Source organism: Neodiprion pinetum, chromosome 2 (genome assembly GCF_021155775.2).
Source record: "Neodiprion pinetum isolate iyNeoPine1 chromosome 2, iyNeoPine1.2, whole genome shotgun sequence".
Taxonomy (NCBI): domain Eukaryota; kingdom Metazoa; phylum Arthropoda; class Insecta; order Hymenoptera; family Diprionidae; genus Neodiprion; species Neodiprion pinetum.
Genome location: NC_060233.1, coordinates 40465849 through 40473695, shown reverse-complemented (window position 1 = coordinate 40473695; position 7847 = coordinate 40465849).

The window sequence follows — 7847 nt, the reverse complement described above, 5'->3', positions numbered from 1 at the left end:
CATGCTTCTTTGACGTTGTATTGATAAGAATGAGAAAATTTCATCGCATGGCCTTCGCACATTCTTAGCTGACGGAGCTGCGATGTTTCAAAAGCGTTTTCTGAACTTTTTTGTGTCCAATTAATCTGGAAAGGATTTCTCTCTATCGACATCTATCCGATTTCATTTCTATCGATTCCACGACGGAAAATTTTTTACTAGAAACACGTAAGGTTAACCCCTGCGAATTTTGTTCGGTCTTTTCAACTAGATTTTCGGAAAATGCTGTGAGCAACGGATCAAGAGTTACGGCAAACAAACGAGACACCATTTTTTCGTCAATTTTATGCGGCTGGTTATTACATTACAACTTCTCTGCTGTGCGACCTACACTCTTTCTGTTGCGTTTTTTGCATTCCTAGTGGTTCAATTAGTCTAGAAATGGTCGTACAAATTGATTGTCAGACAAAAGTTTGTTTGGCCACAACAAAGGAAAGTTTGGGGTGTCAAGGACAAGGACACTACGGATAGAAATGGAAATTGAGATTTTATTTGTTTTTACAAATGTCGATGTTATGTAATACTTAATATATGTATTTTGTCACTTTAAGTAGCCGTGGGTCCCACTCTGATAAGCGGTGCGCAAGGGGTGGGGAGCTGAGTTCGCCGTGCCTCCGATGCTGCTGTTCTGATTTACCAGTACGCGGGGGTGGCTTACAACCTCCCGGCGACCCCAATGTACACGCCGCGTCGGCCGTGTTTTCCGAATAATTTTACTTTTGTTCGCCGCCTTCATCGTTTATAACTTCCAGGACACAAATTAGATTATCTACAAAAATAGGGCTACAATATGAAAATAGCAGAATTATTCATATCGAAATGGGATTCTATTCGACACGCGCTCGATGTATTCCATAACATGAATATTCATAATTATTCCAAAAACTTTTCATTTGCTCTCTCGATCTTGAATTTTCGTAGGCATAGAATCTAAATGCTGTTTTAGCTAGTCGCGAGTGAAGTATCTAAGTAGGGTGGAAATGCAGAATTGTGAAAAACGTGGTTGTCGGCGATATTTTTTTTTTTTTTTTTGATAGGGAGAGAAAGGACGCAGCTTCTTAAAACTTCGAGTGTATTTTAACACACACTTCAAAGGTGGGAGCAAAAATTTCTATCATCCAACTATCCCGGAGCGGCAGCGTTATTAGCTGACCCATTGACTGAAGAATACATCTTTAGTCTACGGCTGACCATTGGAGGTCCTAGCCGCTTGAGTCTGGAATCGGAAGAAAAGATAAAATGCGTATTTCTTGTCTGATATGTGAAAGCAAATCGTTATACATCATATCATATCATACATCATACATCATCATACATAGTATGAAAGTTCAAGACCAAAGTTTGCATGTTCGGATGTTCAGAAAGTGACGTCACCCAAAAATTTTTTTTTTTCTCTTGACGTCATCGATCTGTATTGACGAAAATCAGCCAGCCGAATTCGTCAGTCTGGAAACAACCGCGCGGTAGAGCGGACGGATGAGAATCGCGCACCGCAGATTTAGAGTACCGGATTCTCTACCTCCTGGATCCTGCGCTCCGGGTATGCTACCTGGCGAGATTCGACTTCCAGGATAAACGCTCCGTGGTTCCTGCTCTCCAGGTACTCTACCTGGTGAAACCCGACTTCCAGGACAAACGCTCCGTGGTTCCTGCGATCCAGGTACGCTACCTGGCGAGATTCGACTTCCAGGACAAACACACCCTGGTTCCTGCGCTCCAGGTACACTACCTGGTGAAATTCGACTTCCAGGACAAACGCTCCGTGGTCCCTGCTCTCCAGGTACTCTACCTGGTGAAATTCGACTTCCAGGACAAACGCTCCCTGGTTCCTGCGCTCCAGGTACTCTACCTGGTGAAATTCGACTTCAGGGACAAGCGCTTCGTAGCTCATTTTATAGTATTTTCTTATTATCTTCTTGGTAAAATGTGTCAATAAAAAAATTATATTGATTCATACACAATATTTTTGATGTGTTCTAATACTGAAAATGTTTATTAGTATTCCAGGTATAATCCGAGGTGGTCAGCGGTGGTCGTTGGAGGTGGTCAGCGGTGGTCGTTGGAGGTGGTCGGAGGTAGTTCCGGGTGATCGAGGTGGACGACGAGGAGGACGAGAACTTGTGCACTGTAAGTATAACATTTTTATAATATTTAATGGAGTAGGAGTAGGAGTAGGAGTAGGAGTAGGAGTAGGAGTAGGATCAGGAGTATCATATTATTATTAGTGTTACATTATTAAATAATTAATTGATTATATTAATCCTTGTACAATATTTTTGATGTGTTCTTGTACTGAAAATATTCATTACTATTCAAGGTATAACCCGAGGTGGTGAGCGGTGGTCGTTGGAGGTGGTTGGAGGTGTTCGGTGGTGGTAAGAGGTGGTTGCAGGTGATGGAGGAGGACGAGGAGGAGGACCAGTACGAGGTAGACGAGAAGGACGGAGGTCGTCGAAGAAGATTGAAGGTGGTCGGATAGTGGTGGGGTAATAGGGAGGTGGAGTGATGGGGTGTTAGGGTAGTGGGGTGATGCTGTGTTGGGGTGATAGGAGGATAGGGTGGTGGGGTAATGGGGTGTTGGCGTGTTGGGGTGTAGGGGGTCCCACCTATCCTACCCTACCCTACCCTATACCGTACCCCACCCTACCCTACCCTACCCTACACTCCCCTAGCCTTCCCGCCCCTACTCTCCTCCTATACTCCCACTTCTACTCCTACTCCTACTTCTACTTCAATCTCACTCCTACTCTTGATCCTACTCCTACTCCTACTCCTGATCCTACTTCTGCTCTTACTCCTACTTCTGATCCTACTCTTACACCTACTACTCATCCTACTCCCACTTCTACTCCTGATCCTACTCCTACTTCTACTCTCACTTCTACTCCAATCTTACTCTTACTCCTGATCCTACTCCTACTCCAATCTTACTCCAACTTCTGATTCTACTCCTACTCCTACTCCTACTCTCATTCTTGAACCTACTCCTGATCCTACTTCTATTCCTACTCCTACTTCTGATCCCACTCCTATTCCTACTCCTAATTCTGAGTATTAATGTTATAGAATATATAAACTGCGTGTGGAATTGATTCCCGTATCGAAACGAACGATTCTTTTATTGTCATATTATAGCCGATTATTGTAGATGATCTAGTATGTTTCCTAGAGATTAAAAAATTTAAAGTATGCATCACGTATTAATCATAAATGAATCATATATATCAATGTCGTACATGGACTACATATACATCTATACTTTTTGGTCTCTGCATCATTATTACATCTGATCTATTTTTATTCATGATCTATGTATACATTCTTCTCTCGGGTACCTATACTTTATTTGAATCACTGTTTCGCTACGACTTTTGGAAGACAATTATTCTCATTATGAATTTCTTGTATCGCCGACAAGTCAGTAAGTACACTCAGGCCAAGTACTGGCTTGGGCTTACCATTGCGAAGACTGTGTTACTCAGAAGGTGAATGCAGCCAGCATCATGTCGAAATCGGAAACTCTCTGATGTTCTGCAACAAGTTCTCAACTCTACCGTTGGAACGTCTCACGGAGCAATTTTCGGTTGTCACATCAAAGCACATTAGGGCGACTGTCTTTATATTCTTCATCCAATGGTAAGGTTAAACTCTTTGCATTTTTGGCGAAAATTTTCGCGATTTTGAAAGGTGCTGGAATAAATTCTTTCTGGCACTATTCCGACGTAATTTTGCGAGAGAAATCGATAGGGCGCAGTCCCAATACGCTGCGAGCAGCGGATCAAAAGTTACAGCCAAAAAACGAGAACCTGTGTTTTCGACATTTTTCAGCAGGTGCATTTTCCTTCGTAACTTCGTTTCTGTTGATCCCACGCTCTCTTCGCTGCGTTTTCTGAGTTCCTGGGGGTCCGATTAGTCAGGAAAGGGTCATACAAATCGAATCTGAGACCAAAAATTTTTGGTCGAAAAATGAAGAAAAAGTAAGGCTAACCCCTTTGCATTTTTGGCGAAAATTTTCGCGATTTTGAGAAGTGCTGGATCAAATTAATTGTGGCACTATTCCAACGTAATTTTGTGGGAGAAATCGATTGGGCGCAGTTCCAATACGCTGCGATCAACGCATCGAAAGTTGCAGCCAAAAAACAAAACCTGTGGTTATATGAATCCTTACGTAATGTTTTTGATGTGTTCTTATACTGAAAATATTTATTGCTATTCCAGGTACAACCCGAGGTGGTTATCGGTGGTTGTTCGAAGTGGTTGGCGATTGTTGGAGGTGGTCTGAGGTGGACGAGGAGGAGGACGAACTGAACTGAGTCTCAAAGCCTTGTTGACATAAAAGCAGCTATTCGATAGAAATTATATTATATAGTTTACACAGCCCATTGCATGATATTTCATTATAAATAAATATGTTTCAATGCATTTAGGAATAATTTATCAAATGTACAGAGGTCATGTGCAAATAATAAATGAATTGATTCGACCGCATTTTGATGTATTCATTAGAGCTTTAACAATAAATTTAAGCTTTGTTACTTCTTTTATTTTATTATGAATAATCAAAAACATTTCCGACTATTCGTGCTGTGGAAGCATGGGGATTAAACCAAATGTAGCAAAAGATTAGAAACAGTGTATGTAGAGTACGGGTATTTTTCTAATAATGCAAATAGAATAGAATACCACGCCTTGCGAATTAGCTTTCCAGACAGAGATGAATGATAAATTTTAAGGACTGCATTATCGTTGTTGAATACTCTACGCCTCATGGAAAAAGAAAATCTGTAACGACAAAATTGATGCACCGGATCATCGTCGACTTTAACTTTTGAAATGTCCTACCATTTCCGAACACCTCCAACCATCCTATTTACCTATATTACTAGATTAGCTATAATGATATGAAAAGAGAAGAATTATTCATTTCGAAATGGGATTCTATTCGACGCGCGCTCGATGTATTCCATCACATTAGTATTCATAATTATTCGAACAACTTTTCATTTGCTGTCTCGATCTTGAATTTTCATAGGCATAGAATCGAAACGTTGTTTTAGCTGGTCACAAGTGAAGTATCTGCGTTGGGTGGAGGAGGAATTGTTTTTCGAAAAGTATTCGGATGGAAAAAAATTCAGAGTAACTGTAATACGTCACGGATGCGCTAATTTTGAACGAGATGAAATGGATGCTTCGTATATGAGACAGTATTTAACGCTGCGTAGTGATTTAAAGACCTAGAAAGGTGATAGGGAGAGAAAGAACGACGCTTCTTACCACTTCGAGTGTATTTTAACACACATTTGAAAGATACGAGCGAAATTTTTCATCATCCAACTGTCGCAGAACGGCAGCGTTATTAGCCGAGCCGTTTACTGAAGAATATATCTTCAGTCAACGGCTGACCATCGAAGGGCCTGGCCGCTTGAGTCTGGAATCGGCAGGAGAGATGAAGTGTGTATTTCTTGTATGAAACGTGAAAACTAAAAGCATTATACATCATATCATATCATCATACATCGTACATCATACATCGTACATCATACATCGTACATCATACATCATACATCATACATCATACATCATACATCATACATCATCATACATAGTATTAAAGTTCGAAACCAAAGTTCGGATGTCGGATGTTCAGAAAGTGACGTCACCAATTCAAAATCAGCTAGCCGAATTCCTCAGTCTGGCAACAACCGCGCAGTAGAGCGGACGGATGAGAGTCGCGCTCCGCAAATTTCGAGTACCGGGTTCTCAACCTCCCGGATCCCGCGCTTCGGGTCCGCTACGTATTTCGAGTACCGGGTTCTCAACCTCCCGGATCCCGCGCTTCGGGTCCGCTACGCGGTGAAACTCGACTTCCAGGACAAGCGCTCCGTAATTTCTTTACTCCAGGTCCGCTACCTGGTGAAACACGACTTTCAGGACACGCGCTCCGTAGTTTTTGCGCTCAAGGTCCACTACCTGCAGGAACTCGACTTCCAGAACAAGCGCTCCGTAGTTTTGGCTGTCCAGGTACTTGACCTGATGACTTTTGACCTCCGGGAGTAATTTTGCGTAGTTTCGGCTGTACAGGTTCGTGACCTCGTGACTTTTGACCAAGCACTGTGTAGTTTCTGCGCGGGTCCGCTACGCGGTGAAACTCGACTTCCAGGATAAGCGCTCCGTGGTTCCTGGTTCATGTTTACAATAAATTATTTCAATTCGTTTTTCGCGCAAGCTCAAATTCAGTAGCTGTCAGTGCGCTAATAAAATTTCTATAACTTTATAATCTTCTCATAATCTTTTTGGTAAAATATGTGGATAAAAAAATTATATTAAACCTTGCACATTATTTTTGATTTGTTCTCATGCTGAAAATATTTATTAGTATTCGAGGTATAACTCGAGGTGGTTGGCGGTGGTCGTTGGGGGTGGTTAGGGGTGGTTGCGGGTAATCGAGGTAATTCAGGAAGGGGACGAGGATTTGTCCTCGGTGAGTAAAACACTTTTATAATATTTCATGGCAATTGTAATTATATTTTATCTAAAATATTTCAAACTAGTCATGTTTACATTAAATTATTTCAATTCATTTTTCGCGCAAGCACACATTCAGTAGCTATGAATAAGCTTATACAATTTATTATGTTATTAATTAATTAATTAATCAATTACTCAATTATATTAATCCTTACACAATATTTTCGATGTGTTCTTATACTGAAAATATTTATTACTATTCAAGGTATAACCTGAGGTGGTTATCGGTGGTTGTTCGAGGTGGTTGAAGGTGGTCGGAGGTGGACGAGGAGGAGGACGAGGAGGACGAGGATTTGTGCTGGGTGAGTAAAACACTTTTATAATATTTAATGGCAATTGTAATTATATTTCATCTGAAGTATTACAAACTTGTCACGTTTACAATAAATTATTTCAATTCATTTTTCGTGCAAGCACATATTCAGTAGCTATGAATAATCTTGTACAATTTATTATATTATCAATCAGTTAATTAATATTCTTGTAATGGTTAATGGCAATTGTCATTATATTTCATCTGCAATATTACAAACTTGTCACGTTTACAATAAATTATTTCAATTCGTTTTTCGTGCAAGCACATATTCAGCAGCTATGAATAATCTTGTACAATTTATTATATTATCAATTAGTTAATTAATATTCTTGTAATGGTTAATGTCAATTGTCATTATATTTCATCTGAAATATTACAAACTTGTCACGTTTACAATAAATTATTTCAATTCGTTTTTCGTGCAAGCACATATTCAGTAGCTATGAATAATCTTATACAATTTATTATATTATTAATTAATTTCATTAATCCTTACACAATATTTTTGATGTGTTCCTATACTAAAAATATTCATTACTATTCCAGGTATAACCCGAGGTGGTCGGAGGTGGACGAGGAGGAGGACGAGCTGGACGAGGAGGAGGACCAGCTGGACGAGGAGGAGGACGAGGTGGACGAGGAGGAGGCGGGGTGGGTCGTGGGAGAGGAGAGGAGGGGAGGGAGAAGGGGCGGGGGCGGGAAGGGTCGGGGCAGGGAAGGGGGAGAGGTGGGCGGGGAAGGGGGGAGGCGGGCAGGGAGGGGGAAGGGACGGGAAGGGAAGGGAAGGGAAGGGAAGGGAAGGGAAGGGATGGGCCGGGGAGTGGGGGGGAGGGCGGGAGGGAGGGAGGGAGGGCGGGAGGGAGGGAGGGAGGGGGGGGGGGGATGGAGGTGTTCTGCTCTATTAACTCTAACGGGCTCGCATCGACATCCGTCCTCCACTCCCTCCACTCCCTCCCTCCCTCCC